The sequence below is a fragment of the Vipera ursinii genome, assembly GCF_947247035.1.
Source record: "Vipera ursinii genome assembly, contig: SUPER_3_unloc_1, whole genome shotgun sequence".
In the NCBI taxonomy this organism is placed as follows: domain Eukaryota; kingdom Metazoa; phylum Chordata; class Lepidosauria; order Squamata; family Viperidae; genus Vipera; species Vipera ursinii.
This window is the reverse complement of record NW_028148452.1, coordinates 561,177-583,136: the sequence shown is the minus strand read 5'-3', so window position 1 is coordinate 583,136 and position 21,960 is coordinate 561,177. Positions and strand designations below refer to the sequence as shown.

At 44.3% G+C, this 21,960-nt stretch overlaps 1 long non-coding RNA gene across 1 annotated transcript in view; it reads right to left on the bottom strand.

Annotated features, from left to right (window-relative positions):
- Positions 1-519: 519 nt before the first annotated feature.
- The window catches only part of LOC310639499, a 323,629-nt gene continuing 302,188 nt past the window's right edge, over positions 520-21,960 (bottom strand). Inside the window, exon 2 of the long non-coding RNA XR_014492336.1 lies at positions 520-645. This is a non-coding gene — a long non-coding RNA (uncharacterized lncRNA). The remainder of the gene's footprint in view (positions 646-21,960) is intronic.

Sequence of the window (21,960 nt, the reverse complement as noted above, 5' to 3'; positions counted from 1 at the left end):
AAAAGGTAAAGGTTCCCCCGCACATGCGTGCTAGTCGTTTCCGACTCTAGGGGCCGGTGCTCCTCTCCGTTTCAAAGCCGAAGAGCCAGCGCTTGTCCGAGGACGTCTCCGTGGTCATGTGGCCGGCATGACTAGACGCCAAAGGCGCACGGAACGCTGTGACCTTCCCACCGTAGCGGTCCCTATTTTTCTACTTGCATTTTTACGTGCTTTCGAACTGCTAGGTTGGCAGAAGCTGGGACAAGTAACAGGCGCTCACTCTGTTACACGGCACTCGGGATTCGAACCGCCAAACTGCCGACCTTCTGATCAACAAGCTTAGCGTCCTAACCCTCTGAGCCACCGCGTCCCTTAAATAACATTAGGGTATTTCTAAATGTCTGCATTTCTGTAATGTTATGGCCCTTTTTCTTTTCTTTCTTCTTTCTCTTTTTTTCCCTTCCTTTCTCATTCTTGTCTTTCCTTATTTCCCTCCTTCCATCTTTCTTCCTTCCTCTTTCCTTTCATTTCCTTCCTCCCTTCCATCTTTCTTCCTTTTCTCTTTCCTCTCTCTCCCTTTCTTTCCTCTCTCCCTCTTCTTTTTCTTTCTTTCTTTCTTTCTCTTTCTTTCTTTCTTTCTTTTTCTTTCTTTCTTTCTTTCCTTTCCTCTCTCCCTCCCTTTCTTTCCTCTCTTCTCCTCCCTCCCTCCCCCTCCCCCTCCCTCTCTCTTTCTACTGTTACAGGGCAAATAGTATGCTTTTTTCCATAATAAAGGCGCATTTAAAGAGTGATTCACACACGTGGGAACTCTTTTGTGCGATGAATTTTCTATTGCCTTTTCTCATAAATGGACGTGAAAATACCTCTGGGCTATTCTTGTTTTGATGAATCCATAAAAACCTTTGCAAATGGAAGCTAAACTGAAGCACAGTCTACCCATTCCTGCATTTAAAGACACATAAACTGATTTAAAGGTTTTTTTTCTTTTCAAAAGGGTTGTTTACAGGAATAAGGGAACTGAGACATTACGCCATACAAATTAGATAAATAAATAAAAATAATAATTTGGGAGGATGGAAAGGGTAGTCATCGTGGTAAGAAGTGTTGCAAAAAAAACAACACAAACCCTTCCTTTACACAGCTTTTGTTTTCTCATCCCTCACTTTATTCTTTTTATATTTTTAATTCCTTTTTTTTTTGTTTCTGTCATTTTTAAAAAAAAAATTCTGCATTTTCTTTTCCAGTGAAAATGATACATAAAATTATAGGCGTAAACGTTATTTTCCAATGAAAACTTGATGTGTGGGTGTGGGTGTATATACAGTTCCTCCTAGGCCAGGGTTAGGCAACCTTGGCTCTTTTATGACTCGTGGACTTCAACTCCCAGAATTCCTGAGCCAGCATGGCTCAGCATGGAAACCTCTCCCTTTCCCCTCAGCATGGCTGGCTCAGGAATTCTGGGAGTTGAAGTCCACGAGTCATGAAGGGACCATAGTTCCCCCATGCTGGCTCAGGAATTCTGGGAGTTGAAGTCTACGAGTCATAAAAGAGCCAAGGTTGCCTACCCCTGGCCTAGGCGTAGACCGCTTTAATGACTCGTGGACTTCAACTCCCAGAATTCCTGAGCCAGCCATGCTGACGGGAAAGGGAGAGGTTTTCAAGCTGAGCCAGGCTGGCTTAGGAATTCTGGGAGGTGAAGTCCACGAGTCACGAAGGGGCCATAGTTCCCCCCATGCTGGCTCAGGAATTCTGGGAGTTGAAGTCCACAAGTCATAAAAGAGCCATGGTTGCCTACCCCTGGCCTAGGCCACTTTATGACTCCTGGACTTCAACTCCCAGAATTCCTGAGCCAGCCATGCTGAGGGGAAAGCCCCAGAAGGCAAGACAAGAAACAACGGATTGAAAACAATCAAGGAGAGAAACAATCTGGAATAAAGGAGAAATTTCCTGACAGCGGGAACAATTAAGCAGTGGAACAACCTGCCTCCAGAAGTTGTGGGGGCTTTTAAGAAGAGACTGAGCAGCCCCTTGTCTCAAACTGTATACACTCTCCTGCTTGAGCAGGGGGTTGGACTAGAAGACCTCCAAGGTCCCTGCCAGCTCTATTCTGATTGATATCAGAGCAAAGTTGCAATCTTACTCTTTTTTTTTTAATTTTAATCCCATTTATATCCCGCCCTTCTCTTTTGGCATGCAGCCCCTCCCTCCAGGGAATCCCCATCCTTATTAGGAATCTATCACACATTCCTGCAAAGTAGCTGATGGAAGCATCCCTCTAAAGCAGAGGTCCCCAACCTTTCGGCCGCCAGGGACCGGTTCCGTGGAGAGAAGTTTTTCCACAGACCGGAGCGTGTGTTGTTTTGTGTGCTGCCTGCATCCCACCGGATGGGACTTTGCTTGTTTGTGCGGACCGGTTGCTGGCATACCGCGGCCCGGTGTCGGTCCACGAACCGGGGGCTTGGGGACCCCTGCTCTAAAGCACGAAAACCGGATCACGCTTCCTGCGAAAGGCCCAGGATCTCTGTTTGCCTGGTGCTTCTCGTCTGAATCAGTCAGGTCTGTGTTCAGATGGAAACGTCCAGCCTGAGAAAATCACGAGTTAACTAACAACCCTTCGGCCACCTGCAATGCAGCTAGCCACAACTTGGGAGAGACTTGTCGACGTTGCTGCGCTTTTAAAAGTGACATTAGCGCCTTGGCAAATACCGAAAGACGCATCCCTCAGCCTATTGACCAAGTCGGAAGGGTGGGGGTTTAATTGTGTGGTTGTTGTTGTTGTTTATTTTTCCTATTTTAGCAAGGCTGTTAAAACACAACGGTGGGCAGTATTTGGGGTTTTTTTTGAGCCACTGCCAAGCGGATTTTTCTGGAATTGCTCCCGTTCAAAAACTTCTCGCTCAGCTTCGCATTCCCAACCCCGATTCGGCAAGGAGATGGGAGGGTTAAATCTTAGGAAAATGTATTAGCGGAAAAGTTATGAACCTGCATTTCAGGAGGAGGAGGAGGAGGAGGAGGAGGAGGAGGAGGAGGAGGAGGAGGAGGAGGAGGAGTGCATGGTGGGGGAAGCGGAAAAAAATAAAAATAAAAAATAAAAACCTTTACAAATCCAATTGGTCGAAGATTGCAGTCCCAGTTTCAAGGCAGGGAAATGTAATAAAAAGGGGGGGAGAGCCGAAGAGAGAAGGAACAAAAAAAAAAAAAAGAGCCAGACGCGGCATCTTATCAAATACAACCGTTCGCAGCATCGGCAAAGTTGCACTCCCATCAACATTTTCCCTCTTGTTAAAAGAAGGCTGGAAGGCCTGTTTGCCTTGGGACTTAGGAGCTAAAAGGAGCCAAAGCATTCAGCCTGCCCACTCCGGGGGCATTTGATTTCTTTTATTAGATTTTTATCTCACTTTTATTACTTTAGATGTAACTGAAGGGGGCGAACGTGCCTAATATTCCTTTCTTCTCCAATTTTGCCCAGAACAACATGCCTGTGAGGTGGGCTGGGCTGACAGAGAGGGACTGGCCCAATGTCACCCAGCTGGTTTTCATGGCTAAGGCGGGACTAGAACTCACCGTCTCCTGGTCATTGGCTCAAAGTCACCAGTCAGCTTTTGTACCTAAGACAGGACTAGAACTCACCGTCTCCTGGTGATTGGCTCAAAGTCACCCAGCTGTCTTTCATGGCTAAGGTGTGACTAGAACTCACCGTCTCCTGGTGATTGGCTCAAAGTCACCCAGCTGGTTTTCATGGCTAAGGCGGGACTAGAACTCACCGTCTCCTGGTGATTGGCTCAAAGTCACCCAGCTGTCTTTCATGGCTAAGGTGTGACTAGAACTCACCGTCTCCTGGTGATTGGCTCAAAGTCACCCAGCTGGCTTTCATGGCTAAGGCGTGACTAGAACTCACCGTCTCCTGGTGATTGGCCCAATGTCACCCAGCTGTCTTTCATGGCTAAGGCAGGGCTTCAGAAATCGTGGGCACTCCATCACTGGAGCTTTTTAAGAAGAGACTAGATAGTCACCTGTCTGAGATGGTATAGGTTCTCCTGCTTGAGCAGGGGGCTGGACTAGAAGACCTCCAAGGTCCCTTCCGGCTCTACTTCTATTCTAAAATGAGAAGGGGCAACTCAGAAAGTTTTGAGGACCATAACTTCAGTTGAGATACCTTTAAAAATGCAACCATCTTTTCATTGTTCCTGTCAACGCTGCTAACATCGAATGTTATTGCTTGACAAGAGATGAAGAAGTAGCTATTTCATAGTTAAACTTGTGTATTCCTTTAAGACATTTAGTTTAAGGTTGGGAGTGGGGGACGAGTAGGATTGCACCTTTCAAGGCCATCTCTAACTAAGAAGAGCAGACCTTGGTGGGTTTTCTAACGGAAGGGAAACTGATTCTTTAAATTAATTGGAGAATACGATTAATGACAAAATTAGAAAGGTGGAGAATTGTGTTTTAATATACTATACATTTGCCGGTGTATTAGGCTATAGGTAAAGGTAAAGGTTCCCCCGCACATGCGTGCTAGTCGTTTCCAACTCTAGGGGCCGGTGCTCATCTCCGTTTCAAAGCCGAAGAGCCAGCGCTTGTCCAAGGACGTCTCCGTGGTCATGTGGCCGGCATGACTGGACGCCAAAGGTGCACGGAACGCTGTTACCTTCCCACCGTAGTGGTCCCTATTTTTCTACTTGCATTTTTACGTGCTTTCGAACTGCTAGGTTGGCAGAAGCTGGGACGAGTAACAGGCGCTCACTCTGTTACGCGGCACTCGGGATTCGACCCGCCAAACTGCCGACCTTCCCATACGTCAGAAACTTGACAGTTCCATCACAATGATTGCCGAACACCCAACGCCACTCAGAAGCAGGCAGGAATCTCCCATCCTTTAACTAGGTTTGCACGACCCATTTAGCCAAAGTTTACAAGCCATCCGCTTCTTTTCACACACGACCGCCTTGGAGTCAGGATGAGCTAGAAAACAGTCCAGCAAGTCACGCTATGGGACTGACGGCCACAATTCAGCCCAAAACCTCCGTTGTGAAGCGAGACATTTGTTAAATGAGCTTTGCCCCATTTTACGCCCTTCCGTGACGCAGCTGTTAAGTGAATCACTGCAGCTGTTAAGTTAGTATCACAGTTGCGAAGTGAACCTGGCTTTCCCCCCCCACCCCGTTGACTTTGCTTGTCAGAAGGTCGCAAGAGGGGAATCACGTGAGCCCCCGGGACACTGCGACCGTCATAAATGTGAGTCGGTTGTCCAGCCTCCGAATATAAATCACACGATCATGAGGATGCTGCAATGGTTGTAAGTGTGAAAAATGGTCATAAGACACCTTTTTCAGTGCCGTTGCAACTTCGAACGGACGGATTAACAGGAATTCCAGAAGGCTGGACTTAAGACTGCTTGTGGGAACGTAACGATTCTAGGCTGAATCCTCTCTTGACTCCACCTACACAAAGTCCATACTTCTCTCTCTCAATCCATGCTGTTCTTCAGCGCAGAGGTCACCAACCTTTTCATGTTGGCGGCCCACAGGGAAAGGGAGCAGCTGGGACATTTGCGCATGCGCAGAGCCGCACACAAACAGGCCCCTACACTTGCTGTGCTAGCAGTCCCAGGCGCAAATGGGTCCCACAACCCGCATGGTGCTAGCAGTCCCATTTGTGGAGGTGCACGGGGACCAGTTGCCGCCACTAGCCCCGTGCGCATGTGCCAACAGGTCTGCGGGTGCTAGCGCGAGTGGGGGTGAATGCGCACGCACATGTGCGTGCATTGGCCAGCTTGTCCCACAGCCCAGTGGCCAGTAGGCCATGGCCTGATAGTGGGCCGTGGCCCATAGGTTGGGGACACCTGCTTTACCGTCACCCCTTTAAGGCAGGCCAGAGTGGGGCACCAAAGTCACGAATACGAACACTGAGTCAGAAGTAATCCATTTAGTAATGGTTGCTGGAATTGGGTGTGTCTAGTTTAATGAAGAGAAGGACCAGAGGGGACATGATAGCTGTCTTCCAATATCTCAGGGCCTTCCCCAAAAAAGAGGGACTCAAGCTATTCTCCAAAGCTCCTGAAGGCAGAATAAGAAGCAATAGATGAAAATTAATCAAGGAGAGAAGCAACCTAGAACTAAGGAGAAACTTCCTGACAGTGAGAACAATTAACCAGTGGAACCACCTGCCTCCAGAAGCTGCGAATGCTCCAACACTGGAAGTTTTTAAGAAGAGAATGGACAGCCATTTGTCTGAAATGGTATAGGGTTTCCTGCCTGAGCAGGGGGTTGGGCTAGATTACCTCCAAGGTCCCTTCAAACTTTTATTATTATAAAACTTTTATTCATAAAACATGAAACTCAGTCAGCTGAACACTCAAATTGACTGGCACTAATGGTTGACACGGGTTGCTGCCAGCATCCTAGGTAACAACCAGGTATCTCCTTAAAATGTATGATGTTCCGAGTAGCGCAGTTTCTTGTAGCTTTGCTGGAGTTATTGCAGGAAGTTGCAATTTCTTGATGTGTTTTGTAAAGTTTTTGGACATAGTTCCCAGTGCCCCGATGACAATGGGTATCACTGTTACGCGTTTCATTTATTATTATTATTATTATTATTATTATTATTATTATTATTATTATTATTATTATTATTATTATTATTATTATTATTATTATTATTTTGGAGGATCTGGTGCTTCCACCATGCCGGAAATCTAATTGCCCCCCAAAACACTCGCAAAAAAGAAGAGATTTCCTTTGTTTCCTTAACTTTAGGGCAAATGTTTCGTTAGGCCTTGCGCAACAGGCCCAATTTTTGTTCTTCCTTGGGCCTTTAATGAAAATGTTGGTCTCTGTGCCTATTTAACATTCTCTCTGCTCACACGAGCGCTCAATATTTAAACAATAAGGATTGATCCGGCGAAGAATTAAAGCATCGCTTACACCATTCTCCGGCAACGCGATCTACCCAAAATAAAGTTGTCCATCAATAGGCATGAGGCAAGGAGCGGAAGGGGTAATTGGATTGAGCAATGGAAAAAGATTCTTTCAAATCCCAAATTCAGCTTTTTAAAAAAAAAGACACACACCCGCACCAAAAAAAAAATCCATACAGGTGGTCCTCCGCGTACGGCCACAGTTGAGCTCCAAGTTTCCATTGCTGAGCAAGAGTTGTTAAGCAAAGCTGCCCAACTTTACAACCTTTCTTCTTCAGTGAATCACTGTGGTGGTTCAAAGTTCCTCACCCGGTTGTCACGTGAATCTTTGTTTCTCAGAAGGTCGCAAAAAGGGATCCCATGACATTCCCTGAGACGCTGCAACTTTCCTAAGTACGAGTCAGTTGCCAAGCGTCAATCAATCCATCAAATAGAGTTGAAAGGGACCTTGGAGATCTTCTAGTCCAACAACAACAAAAAAAAAAGGGTTCAGTTGTGGTCATAGCATCTTGTGATTCCTGGCCAGCCAGTGGATCCGGCAGCTGAGTCTGAGGAATCAGATGATGATGAGGAAGGGCCTGGAGTGACATCAGAGTCAGAGGAAGGCTCTGAGGAGCTCCAAGACTTACAGTCGGACGAGGAGCCCGGCCCCTCTACTCGCGCTCAGGCTGAGACACGGCTGTGCTGGGAGTCTGAGTTGGACAGGGATGAAGCACAGCTGGGAAATATCCAGGATGCACGAAAGCGCCGGCAAGAGAAGCGAGTAGGACAGAGGGATGCAATGGGGCGGCTCCAAAGGAAAAGGAGAAGGCATTAGGAAGCCACGCTTTGGCTGAATTATAAGGGGGGAAGGTGTGGGAGGTCCTGGTTGCCAAAAGCAACCATTCATGTTGAGGATCGAGGTTCTGTGGACTGTGTTTGTTTGCCTTGGACATCGACTGAGGTCTGTGAGTATAAAAGGGGTTGTTTTTTTCTTGCGGTTCCTGCCTGTTTCTTGGAAGAGGGCTTTCTCCTTGCGAGCAATAACGAGGACTCACGTAAGCTGGGACAGAACACTTGTGGTTCCTGCTGTAATCTACTTTTTTTTGGCCAATGTTTTTCCCAGGTTTATCTTGGAATAGCTTGAATGCTCCAACACTGGACGTTTTTGAGAAGAGACTGGACAGCCACTTGTCTGAAATGGTGTAGGTAGGATTTCCTGCCTGAGCAGGCGGTTGGACTAGATGACCTCCAAGGTCCCTTCCAACTTTGTCATTCTGTTATTCTGTAAAAGTTCAGCAGAGAAAGACCAGGGGTGATAGGATAGCAGTGCTCCAATATCTCAGGGGCTGCCACAAAGAAGAGGCAGTCAACCTATTCTCCAAAGTGCCTGAAGGCAGGACGAGAAGTAATGGATGGAAACTAACCAGAGAGAGTAGCAACTTAGAACTAAGGAGAAACTTCCTAACAGTGAGAAGAATTAACCAGTGCAACAACCTGCCACTAGAAGCTGTGAATGCTCCAACACTGGAGGTTTTTAAGAAGAGACTGGACAGCCATTTGCCTGAAATGGTATAGGGTTTCCTGCCTGAGCAGGGGGTTGGACTAGATGACCTCTATGGTCCCTTCCAACTTTGTTCTTCTATTCTACTCTAATCCTGGCCAGCTTTTCCTTCCCTCTGTGATGCTGTTTGCATCCATCACCCATCTTCTTTTTTAAAAAAAAATTATTAACTTTTTTTAACATAATCACTTTGACGTTTGGTAAACAGCATGTCGTCTGGGTTTATATTTACAAACCATCAATAACAATTAGTTTCGCTCATTCCATAATCCACCCAGTAGCTTTCCTTGATTTTCTCTTCTTCCAACAATATTCTCAATTTATCAACCTTAAATTAGCCCACTTCTTAGTATTTTAATAGGTAACAATTGAATGTAAAAAAAAAATTTCTAGTAATTTCTACAAGTTAACCACCGCATCAATGTGAAGTTTCTCTTCTAACGAATCGTCTTAATCACCTTATCATAGATCCTGCTTTTAAAGTTCTTCTTTGAGTTTATTCTCCCCACAATGTTCAAAAACATTTTTCCCCCGTTAAGATTTTCTTAGAGTTAATTAAGCATCCATCACCAATCTGGTTCTACACCTCCGTCCCAAAAAACAAAGCTGGCCACTTTCCAACAGGCTGAGATTTTAGCCCACGGGTGCACCCAAGCCCTGCCAATACCCACAGTCCTCAACTTACGGCCACAATGGAGCCCCAAATTTCTGTTTTTAAGCGAGATGTTTCGCTAATTGAGTTTAGCCCCATTATATGATCTTTCTCGCCCCGGTTGCATAAACGCATTGCTGCGATTGAGAGATAACAGGAAAACAAGAGAGGAAAGGGGGGGGGAGAAATGTTGGATAAAGGGGGAAAGAAATAAGAAAAGGCCTGACTTCCAACACATTCCCCTGTATGAGACGATATAAGTTCTCCTTCTTGAGAAGGGGGTTGGACTAGAAGACCTCCAAGGCCTCTTCCAGGTCTATTCTATTCTATTCCATTCTATTCATTTTCTCTGTTCTATTCTATTCCTTATCCTATTCATTTTCTCTATTCTATTTTTCTCTATTCTATTCCTTATTCTATTCTATTTTCTCTATTCATTTTCATTTTCTCTATTCTATTCCCTGTTCTATTTTCTCTATTCTAATCTATTCTATTCATTTTCTCTATTCTATTCTATTCCTTATTCTATTCATTTTCTCTATTCTATTCCTTATTCTATTCATTTTCTCTATTCTAGTCCTTATTCTATTCATTTTCTCTATTATTTTTCTCTATTCTATTCCTTATTCTATTCTATTTTCTCTATTCATTTTCATTTTCTCTATTCTATTCCCTATTCTATTCTATTTTCTCTATTCTATTCTATTCATTTTCTCTATTCTAGTCCTTATTCTATACTATTTCTACTCATTTTCTCTATTCTAGTCCTTATTTTATTCTATTCATTTTTTCTATTCTATTCCTTATTCTATACTATTTCTGCTCATTTTCTCTATTCTAGTCCTTATTTTATTCTATTCATTTTTCTATTCTATTCCTTTATTCTATTTTCTCTATTCATTTTCTCTATTCTATTCCTTATTTTATCCTATTCATTTTCTCTATTCTATTCTACTTTTCTCTATTCTATTGCTTATTCTATTCTATTTTCTCTACTCTATTCATTTTCTCTATTCTATTCCTTATTCTAATCTATTCTATTCCTTTTGGTGCAGGAGAATATACGGTAATAACATCCAACCGTGACTTTTTCATTTTTATACAGATTGTCCTCGACTTATGACCACAACTGAGCTTCAAATCTCTGTTGCTAAGTGAGACACTTGCTAAGAGAGTTTTGTCCCGTTTTGCGACCTTTCCTGCCACAGTCACTGCCGTTGTTAAGTTAGTAACACAGCTGTTAAGTGAATCTGGCTTCCCCCTTGACTTTGCTTGTCAGAAGTTCGTTAAAAAGGAGATCACGTGACACCCTCCGGGACGCTGCAACCGTCATAAATACGAGTCAGTTGCCAAGCATCTGGATTTTGACCATGTGATCACGGAGATGCTGCAAAGGTCATAATTGTGAAAAACAGTCCTAAGTCATTTTTTATCAGGGCCGTTGTCACGTTGAATGGTCACTAAATGAACCGCCATAAAGCGAGGACTATCCTGTACTCATGTCGAGTGTAGATTTTTGCATGTGGTGGAAAGTTAACTCTGCGGCTTCTTGGAAATTAGACGTGGATGTCTGTTATTTTAAAAATAGGAACATTTGCAATCGGCCCCGCGTGAGCAGTGTAAAGTTACTCCAAGTGCAACTCTGCCAACAGCATGACGAGGCCCTGTTCCTAAGACAGAGCCTGGATGAGGATGACAATAATAAAAATACTAATAATTTACTGGAAACAGCTTCATCCTAGGACAGTACCTCTAAACAACACAAAACAGGGGTCCAGAACCCAGGAACCACAGCTGGTGCCGGTCCATGGAATAGGGCCGGGGAAGTGGTGTGTAAGCCTATGTGTGCATAGGCATGCAGTGACATGAGGGGTGACATGATAGCAGTGTTCCAGTATCTCAGGGGCTGCCCCAAAGAAGAGGGAGTCAAGCTATTCTCCAAATCACCTGAAGGAAGCAACGGATGGAAACTGATCAAGGACAGAAGCAACCTAGAACTAAGGAGAAATTTCCTGACAGTCAGAACGATTAACCGGTGGAACAACCTGCCTCCAGAAGCGGTGAATGCTCCAACACTGGAAGTTTTTAAGAAGAGACTGGACAGCCATTTGTCTGAAATGCTTTAGGGTTTCCTGGCTGAGCAGGGGGTTGGACTAATGACCTCCAAGGTCCCTTCCATATTCTATTCTATTCCATATTTTCTATTCTATTCTATTCTATTCTATTCTATTCTATTCTATTCTATTCTATTCTATTCCATTCCATTCTATTCCACTCCCTTATTCTATTCTAATTCTATTCTATATTTTGTATTCTATTCTATTCTATTCCATATTTTCTATTCTATTCTATTCCATCCCATTCCATATCTTCTATTCTATTCTATTATTATTCTTTCTACTCTACTCCACTCCCTTATTCTATTCTATTCACTCCCTTATTCTAATTCAGGGGTGTCAAACTCAATTTCATTGAGGGCCGCGTCAGCATTGCGGTTGCCCTCAAGGGGCCGGGTGGGTATGGCCAGGGTGGGCGTGGCCTACTGGGTGGGCGTGGCTAGAGTGCATATGGCCTACTGGGTGGGCGTGGCCAGCTCTACATCGTTGGCATCAAGGGTGCCTATGGGGGCCTGGGCAGGAGTGGGACAGATCTGAGGGTCTCTGGCAGAAGGAGGGTGAGATTCAAGGTGCTGGTAATGACCTATAAAGCCCTACATGGCATGGGTCCGGATTACCTACGGCAGCACCTGCGGCCGGCGTCACCTTCCCTCCGCCCAGTCTGCTCCCACAGAGAGGGCCTCCTCAGGGTGCCACCGATCAGAGAATGTCGATTGGTGGCCCCCAGGGGGAGGGCGTTCTCTGTGGGTGCTCCGGAACTATGGAATCAGTTACCGGTGGAGCTCCGGATGGCGCCCGATCTTCGCTCCTTCCGACGTGATCTAAAAACTTATTTATTTGAACAAGCCGGCCTGGTCTGATGGGTTTGGCCTTTGGCTTTGGGTTTTAGCATAGTTTTTAATTATTGTATTATATTGGGCATAATTATTTAATCTTTTTTAACTTTTGTATTTTGTATTTTAATATTTATTGCCCTGTACACCGCCGTGAGTCCTTCGGGAGAAGGGCGGTATAAAAATTTAATAAATAAATAAATAAATTCTATTCTATTCCATTCCATATGTTCTGTTCTGTTCCGTTCAATTCCATTCCATATTTTCTTTCTATTCTATTCTATTCTATTCTATTCTATTCTATTCTATTCTATTCTATTCTATCCTATTCCATTCCATTCCATGTTCTGTTCTGTTCCATTCAATTCCATTCCATATTTTCTATTCCATTCCATTCCATTCCATTCCATATGTTCTGTTCTGTTCTGTTCAATTACATTCCATATTTTCTATCTATTCTATTCTATTCTATTCTATTCTATTCTATTCTATTCTATTCTATTCTATTCTATTCTATTCTATTCCATTCCATTCCATTCCATATGTTCTGTTCTGTTCCATTCAATTCCATTCCATATTTTCTATTCTATTCTATTCTGTTCTGTTCTACTCCATTCCATTCCATTCCACTCATCCACATCTGCCCATCCTGGCTCCTTCGGAAAGGCTTGATAGGTGGATCAAACTGCCAAATCCAGTCTGAACACCTGGCTGAGTGTGCAAGCTAACCATAATAACAAAAAAAGGTAATCCTTAACTTACAACTGAGCCCCAAATTTCTGCGGCTATGAGACAACTGTGAAGTAAGCTTTGCCCCGTTTTTTACAACCTTTCTTGCCACAGTTGTTAAGGGAATCACTGCAGCTGTGAAGTTAGTTGACCGGGTTGTGAAGCGAATCTGGCTTCTTCCCCCTTGACTTTGCTTGTCACGAGGCCTCGGGATGCTGCGACCGACGTAAGCACGAGTCAGTTGCCAAGCAGCCAAATAAATGTTGACCAGGGGGATGGCTGCAACGGTCGTTAAGTGGGGAAAACGCTCACGAAGTCGCTTTTTTCCCCCCAGCGTCCTTGCAACTCCGAACGGTCACCAAAGCGAGCGGTTGTAAATCGAGGACCACCTGTACAAGCGCTCTTCTCCTAGGACAGAGGTAGGCAACCTCGGCTCTTTTATGACTCATGGACCTCAACTCCCAGAATTCCTGAGCCAGCATGGTTAGGGTTAGGGTTAGGGTTGGCTGGCTTAGGGGTTTTTATTTTTGTATTTTTATTGTTGTATTTTTGGGGTTTTTGTAAATGTAAAAGTGTATTAATTGTTTAATGGGCAACTATTTAATCTTCTTTTAATATTTGTAACTTTGTATTTTATTCTTGCCCTGTGCACCGCCCTGAGTCCTTTGGGAGAAGGGCGGTATAGAAATATTAATAAAATAAAATAAATAAATAAAAGAAATAAAAGAGCCGAGGTTGCCTACCCCTGTCCTAGGAGGAAGGGCCTTCTGCACATGGGCAGAGACCCCTCTTCGGGAACACCAGACTTTCAGAAATGCCAGCCACTCTTTGGAAAAAAAAAGACAGGGCAAGAAGCCCCCCCCAGGTCACAAATAAGCCAAGATCGGGGGAGAGGGGGGGTTTAAGTGTAACACACACACACACACACACACAGAGAGAGAGAGAGAGAGAGCGATCCTCCCAAGGATGAGTGACAAGCGCAACGTGGTTCCAGCATCCTCAACGCATCCATTGCAACATTGTTACGCTACAAAGCCTTCCCTTCACACAAACACACACACCTCCAGCCAAAACATCCGCAAAGGTGGATTTCCCTCCAAGGCGTTGCCCCCCCCAACTCCCATCCTCCCCTCCCCGCGCATCTGCAAGTTGCAATCCTGGATCTCGGCGGGCGCCCGGTTGCAAAAGGCTGGGCGAGGAGGCTTCCAGCCCGATGCAAACCCACCCCCACCCCTACTGCAAAGACCACCACTCCCCAAGCACTTCCCAGCCTCGCCCCCCCTTTGCAAACCCCCCTCCAGAACAGCTGCGCAACGATGCAGGCGGAGGATGGCGCTGCGCGAGGGGCGCAGCTGCGCGCGCAGCTTCTCACCTGCAACACGCTGGGGCCGGGCAGGAAAGCGAGAGTCGGGCGGCGCACTGCGCCTGCGCGCCACGAGCGACGCCGCCGCCGCCTCTTGCGAAATCTCCGAGAGAAAAAAAAAACCTCCGGCTCCGCCCTTCTTGGGCTGGGCGCTCTCTCATTGGCCGTAGTTCGCCGCCTGGCTGGAAGCAGCCGGCCAGGCGTCGCGGAGGAACTCTCAAGCCCGGCATGCCTCTCGCGCAAGGGAGGGGCGGGGGAGGAGAAGGCGGGACGAAGCTGGCGGTCACGCCCAAGCGCTGTTCTGATTGGCTCACGTCGGATTGCCCGAGCCAAGGATTCTCTCTCATTCATAAAATTTGAGAAAAAGGGGAAGGGAAGGGTTCGAATCCGAGTGGGCCGTTTGAAGGGATCGGGGCCGATCTTCCAAGGGAGGAGATCGCTTTTATGCTAAAATTAATCACTAAAATGCTCCTTGGTTTTTATTTCCTCCTTCGATGTTATTATTTCACGGTTACCGTCTCCCACCTCCATCCCTCGAGCTGGACAATTTTTACAACATTACGATGAATTTAGATTACAATGTCACGTTGTTACGTTATAGGATACTTCATATTATATACATACACCAGGATGCGTCATCTGTTGCAACATTACGATTTTTTATATCGTCGATAAAAATCCCAGCTCTATTCTATTCTGTATTACAAGGTATTGTTATATTGCACACTATTATTTATATGTGAATCATAATATTAATTAAGTTTAATATTAATATTCCAGAATTAATGGTTGGAAGCTGACCAAAGAGAAAAGCAACCTGGAATTAAGGAGAAAGTTCCTGACTGTGAGGACAATTAACCAGTGGAACAGCTTGCCACCAGATGTTGTGGGCGCTCCATCACTGGAGATTCACCTGAGATGGTGTAGGTTCTCCTGCTTGAACAGGGGGATGGAGTAGAAGACCTCCAGGGTCCCTTCCAGCTTCTATTCTATTCTATTCTATTCTATTCTATTCTATTCTATTCTATTCTAAAATGAGGACCCAGATTGTTGGGGGCAATTCAGCTGACTTTGTAATAATGCCACTTGGGGGTGTGTGAAAGCCCTAATAAGCAGGCATATACATAGAAATGAAGGCTACTGCTAAGCTTGTAAGCCGCCCTGAGTCTTCGGAGAAGGGCGGGATATAAATGGAATTAAAAAAATAAAAATAAAAAATATTCTATTCTATTCTACTCTATTCTATTCTATTTCTCTCTTCATTCTTCTATTCTATTCTATTCCATAATTTCTATTCTATTCTATTCTATTCTATTCTTTCTTCATTCTTCTATTCTATTCTATTCTATTCTATTCTATTTCTCTCTTCATTCTTCTATTCTATTCTATTCTATTCCATATTTTCTATTCTATTCTATTCTATTGTAATACACTACGATTAGGGTTGCAATTTTGAGTCACTTGGTAGGAGAGATGGACGGCATAAAACTTTAGTAGATAAAGTAATATTTGACATGCTGCAGAAAATGCAAGGTTTTTTCCCCTGTCTCCCCCCTCCCCCCCCAGGAGCAATAATACAGGATGCATTCTATGCATCCTGTATTCTATAAAATGTTGATTTTTAAAGTGACCTGTCACCTCCAAGGAGGAAAAAAAAATAAGCAGAATAAAAGAGTTGGAAGAGACATCGGAGGTCATCTACTCCAACCCTCTGCTTAAGCAGGAGACTACATACTGGTTGTCCAATCTCTTCTTGAAAATTTCCAAGTTTGGAGCCCCCACAACTTCTTGAAGATAAGTGGTTCCACTGATTAATTGTTCTCACTGTCAGGAAATTTCTCCTTAGTTCTAGGTTGCTTCTCTCCTTGACTAGTTTACATCCGTTGCTTCTTGTCCTGCTTTCAGGTGCTTTGGAAAATAGCTTGACTCCCTCTTCTTTGGGACAGCCCCTGAGATATTGGAACACTGCTTTCATGTCCCCCCTTGTCCTTCCCTTCATTAAACTAGACATACCCAATTCCAGCAACCGTTCCTTATATCTTTTAGCCTCCAGTCCCCTGATCATCTCTGTTGCTCTTCTCTGGACTCTTTCCAGAGTCTCAACATCATTTTTTTACATCGTGGTGACCAAAACTGGAGGGTGGCCTTACCAAGGCATTATAAAGATATATTAACACTTCACGTGATCTTGATGCTAGCCCTCTCTCAATGCAGCTGAAGAGAAAAGAAATTTAATCAAGAAGAAATAAGGTATAAACCTAGTACAACAGTCTATTTATACACTATGTGAAGTTTTTTCCCCTTTTACTAAACCAGGATTTTAGGACTAGATTATTCTTAAGGGGAATTTCCTGAATAAATAATAAAAGAATTATTAATGAATAAGTAGCTGTTGTAAAGGATTATGTTGCTCTAAAAAAAAAGAAAGGAAATTAGTGAAGTCACTTTTTAATTTTTTTTGTTCTTCTCTGTGTTAAAATCCAAGTGTGAATTACACGCCTAAAGAAAAATACCCCAGTTTTTTTATATATATTTATATTAGCAAATACAATTTCGACACCATTAAAAGCATTTTTCTTTCTTTTTTCAGTTAGGATTTTAGTTGTTGTTTTTAACCTAGGATTTAGGACTAAGTTACTATTCTATGCTATAAAATTAGAATCATTCCCTTAAAGAATTTAAGGCATTTGCCCAGGTTCACCTGGTGCACCAGTTGCGCCCCTATCTGGACCGAGATGCCCTACGTACGGTCACTCATGCACTCGTTACCTCTCGGATAGATTACTGCAATGCTCTCTGCGTGGGGCTGCCCTTGAAGACCACCCGGAGGCTCCAGCTGGTGCAGAATGCAGCCGCGAGAGTTGTATTGGGAGTTTCCCGATACTCCCATATTATACCCCTCCTGCGTGAGCTGCATTGGTTACCGGTTGTCTTCTGGGTGAGATTTAAGGTGCTGGTAAAAAGGTAAATGTTCCCCCGCACATGCGTGCTCGTCGTTTCCGACTCTAGGGGCCGGTGCTCATCTCCGTTTCAAAGCCAAAGAGCCAGCGCTTGTCCGAGGACGACTCCGTGGTCATGTGGCCGGCATGACTAGACGCCAAAGGCGCACGGAACGCTGTTACCTTCCCACCGTAGCGGTCCCTATTTTTCTACTTGCATTTTTTACGTGCTTTCGAACTGCTAGGTTGGCAGAAGCTGGGACGAGTAACAGGCGCTCACTCTGCTAGGCGGCACTCGGGATTTGACCCGCCAAACTGCCGATCTTCTGATCAACAAGCTCAGCATCCTAACCCACTGAGCCACCGCTTACCTTTAAAGCCCTACATGGCCTAGGCCCGGGATATCTGCAGGACCGTCTGCTGCTGGGGACGACTTCCCATCGCCCGGTGCGCTCACACAGAGAGGGCCTCCTCAGGGTGCCGTCGGCTAGACAATGTCAGCTGGCGACCCCCAGGGGAAGGGCCTTCTCTGTGGGAGCGCCAGCCCTGTGGAACCAACTCCCCCTTGAGCTCCAGATAGCCCCGGATCTCCGGTCCTTTCGCCGTGACCTCATAACTTTCCTTTTTCATCAGGCTGACCTGGATTGATGACGGTTTTTTAAAATGTTTTAATTTTTAATTGTTTAGTTAATTTATTTGGGGGCTGTTTATTTAATTTCTTTTAACTTTCGTATTGTTGTTTTTATTGTTGTTAGCCGCCCTGAGTCCTTCGGGAGATAGGGCGGCATGTAAGTCCCAAAAATAAATAAATAAAAGTAATTAAGATTTGTTCATTACTAAGTAGTGGTTACATGACCATGGAGACGTCCTTGGCTTTGAAACGGAGATGAGCACCGGCCCCTAGAGTCGGAAACGACTAGCCCGCATGTGTGGGGGAACCTTTACCTTTACCTTAAGTAGCGGTTCTAAAGAATGGTCCATATCCTGGTTTTCTTTCACTTCAAATTATTTGTTACTGTGTTAACATCTAAAAATGAAAGGAAGTCTCTGAAAAAGGTGTCAAGAGCAAAGTCACTTTTTCTTTAATGTTGTACACCCGTGTCTTTAAAATCAAGTGTGAACTGCAAGTCTCTATAACAAAACTGCAGACTTTTCATATTGACACATGTAAGTGTATTATTCCCTATTAGCAAATACTGAAAATTGATACAGCCTTCACTAGTCTTTGACTACAAAGCCCATCACCTCCAGGACCTAGGGCTGGCTGTGGGTGATGGAAAATGTAATCCAAGCAAGCTTCAAAGCATACCATGGAGGAAAATGTTTAAACCAGATTCAGCGCTATGGGCAGTTACTTTTCAAGGGGAAAAAAAAAACCCAGTTAGAATTATGCTGCCAATTTGGAGAACAAATACAAGGCAGTCTGGATAATTTACCGCAAAATTTACAACATGATTATCTGAACGAGGAGGTCATGGTGGCATATATTTATTTCTCTAAGTTCATTATTTTTTTTTTACAGATAGGTTTCTAAGGTCCGAATGCTCTCATCTGTCACTGGAAGATTAATTCTAATGTGAAAGTTAGACGCTGCGGCTTGCAATAAATATGTCGAATTTAGCTTCCCAATAGACTGGTGGGTGAGATGGGATAGGCTCAAAATTGACTGACACCAGGTCATCTGGGAAGGAAGGATTCCCCAGCAGGGATGAACTTTGGAGCCCTAATTATGTCTCTTAGAATTATAGGGCTGGAAGGGACCTCGGAGGTCATCTAGTCTAAACCTCTCTCCAAGGAAGGAGTCCTTGTACCATCCCAAACGGTTGTCCAATCTTTTCTTGAAAGCTTCCAGTGTGCAGCAGCAACCGAAAAAGCTAACACAATCCTGGGTTGTATAAACAGAGGCGTAGAATCAAGATCACACAAAGTATTAGTACCACTTTATAAAACCCTAGTGAGGCCACACTTGGAGTACTTCAGCCAATTTTGGTCACCATATCACAAAAAAGATGTTGAGAGTTTGGAAAAAGTTCAGAGAAGAGCAACTAAGAGGATCCAAGGCCTGGAGACCAAAACATACAAAGAACAGCTGCAGGACTTGGGTTTGGCTAATCTAAAGAAAAGAAGAAATAGGGGAGACATGATAGCAGTGTTCCAGCATTTAAAGGGCTGCCACAGGTCAAAGGGGGCCAGGTTGTTCAACAAAGCACCAGAAGGACGGATGAGAAACAATGGTTGGAAACTGATCAAGGAGAAACTTTCTAACAACGAGGACAATCAACCAGTGGAACAGCTTGCCACCAGAAATCATGGGAGCTCCATCACTAGAGGTCTTTAAGATGAGACTGGACAGTCACTTGTCTGAGATGGTATAGGTTCTCCTGCTTGAGAAGGGGGTTGGACTAGAAGACCTCCAAGGTCCCTTCCAGCTCCTACTCCACTCCACCTACTCTACTCTACTCTACTCTACTCTACTCTACTCTACTCTACTCTACTCTACTCTACTCTACTCTATTCTATTCTATTCTATTCTATTCTATTCAGCACCCACCAATTCTGGGAGGCAAGCCATTCCACTGATTAATTGTTCTCATTATCAGAAAATTCCTCCTTGTTTCCAGAGTGGATCTCCCTCTGATGAGTTGCCATCCATTGCTTCTTGTCCTGCCTTTGGTTCCTTTGGAGAACAGGTCAATCCCCTTTTCAGTCCCTGAAGTATAGAAGACTGCTACCGTGTCATCCCTAAATCTTTCTCTTCATTAGGCTAGACATTCCCAATTCCGGCAACTGTTCACCATATGCTTTAACTTTCAGAGCTTTTATCATATTTGTTGCTCTTCTCTGAACTTTCTGGATTCTCCACATCTTTTTTTGGATTGTAGTTAAGGTTAAGGAAGAACTAGAACTCACCATCGCCTGGTGATTGACCCAAAATCATCCAACCACCTTTCATGGTTAAGGAGGAAGTAGAACTCACCATCGCCTGGTGTTTGGCCCAAAGTCATCCAACCATCTTTCATGGTTAAGGAAGAACTAGAACTCACCATCGCCTGGTGATTGACCCAAAATCATCCAACCACCTTTCATGGTTAAGGAGGAAGTAGAACTCACCATCGCCTGGTGTTTGGCCCAAAGTCATCCAACCTTCTTTCATGGTTTAAGGAGCCTTGGTGGAGCAGTGGGCTAATGCCTCCTTAAGTAACACCAGCTGCCTGCAATTAGTGCAGATTCGCATCCCACCAGGCTCAAGGTTGACTCAGCCTTCCATCCTTCCGAGGTAGGTAAAATGAGGACCCAGATTGTTGGGGGCAATAAGCTGACTTTGTAATAATGCCGCGAAAGCCCTAATAAGCAGGCATATACATAGAATGAAGGCTATTGCTAAGCACATTTGATTTGTGCTTAGATTGTAAGCCGCCCTGAGTCTTCGGAGAAGGGCGGGATATAAATGGGATTAAAAAAATGGTTAAGGAAGAACTAGAACTCACCATCGCCTGGTGTTTGGCCCAAAGTCATCCAACCATCTTTCATGGTTAAGGAAGAACTAGAACTCACCATCGCCTGGTGACTGACCCAAAGTCAGCCAACCACCTTTCATGGTTAAGGAGGAAGTAGAACTCACCATCGCCTGGTGATTGACTCAAAGTCATCCAACCACCTTTCATGGTTAAGGAGGAAGTAGAACTCACCATCGCCTGGTGATTGACCCAAAGTCATCCAACCACCTTTCATGGTTAAGGAGGAAATAGAACTCACCATTGCCTGGTGTTTGGCCCAAAGTCATCCAACCATCTTTCATGGTTAAGGAAGAACTAGAACTCACTATCGCCTGGTGATTGACCCAAAGTCATCCAACCACCTTTCATGGTTAAGGAGGAAGTAGAACTCATCATCACCTGGTGTTTGGCCCAAAGTCATCCAACCATCTTTCATGGTTAAGGAAGAACTAGAACTCACCATCGCCTGGTGATTGACCCAAAGTCATCCAACCACCTTTCATGGTTAAGGAGGAAGTAGAACTCACCATCGCCTGGTGATTGACTCAAAGTCATCCAACCATCTTTCATGGTTAAGGAAGAACTAGAACTCACTATCGCCTGGTGATTGACCCAAAGTCATCCAACCACCTTTCATGGTTAAGGAGGAAGTAGAACTCATCATCACCTGGTGTTTGGCCCAAAGTCATCCAACCATCTTTCATGGTTAAGGAAGAACTAGAACTCACCATCACCTGGTGATTGACCCAAAGTCATCCAACCACCTTTCATGGTTAAGGAGGAAGTAGAACTCACCATCTCCTGCTTCTCAGCCTCGTGCTTTAACCACTAGGCTAAACTAGCTCTCTTCTTCTCTTCTGCTCTTCATTAGTTTGTGTTAGTTTTTATGTCTTTTGCAAAACTTCCATAAAATCTGTTTTGATATTATAAAGCTATATCGAGATGACAGCTTTGGAAGGGTTTTTTCTCCCCCCCCTCCCCCACCTTCCTATATGTATCAAGCTATGATACCTGTTCTCTTTGCATATCGTAAATCTTCCTGGCCCAAGATGATTAAACTCAAACAGCTGCACCATAATGACAGAAAAAATAAAGAGCGGAGAAAACAATGGGCTCCAGACTTAATGCTACCAATTACAAGAATCCACCGGCCCTGTAAAAAAATAATAATGTTATTATTACATTTAAAATGGCTACCACCGATAGCTCTGCCCCATAAATTCCATAATGCAATTAATTCTTTATCTTTTCTAATCTGCTTAGAGAGATGATTAAAGTTTCCCTGCTACCACATAAAAAGCCAATCATCCCGTTTATTAAAATATCTGTAGGATAGTTACAAATGATGCACCTTACTTCACTCTTAATTGCTGCCTGCATATATTTGCCAGG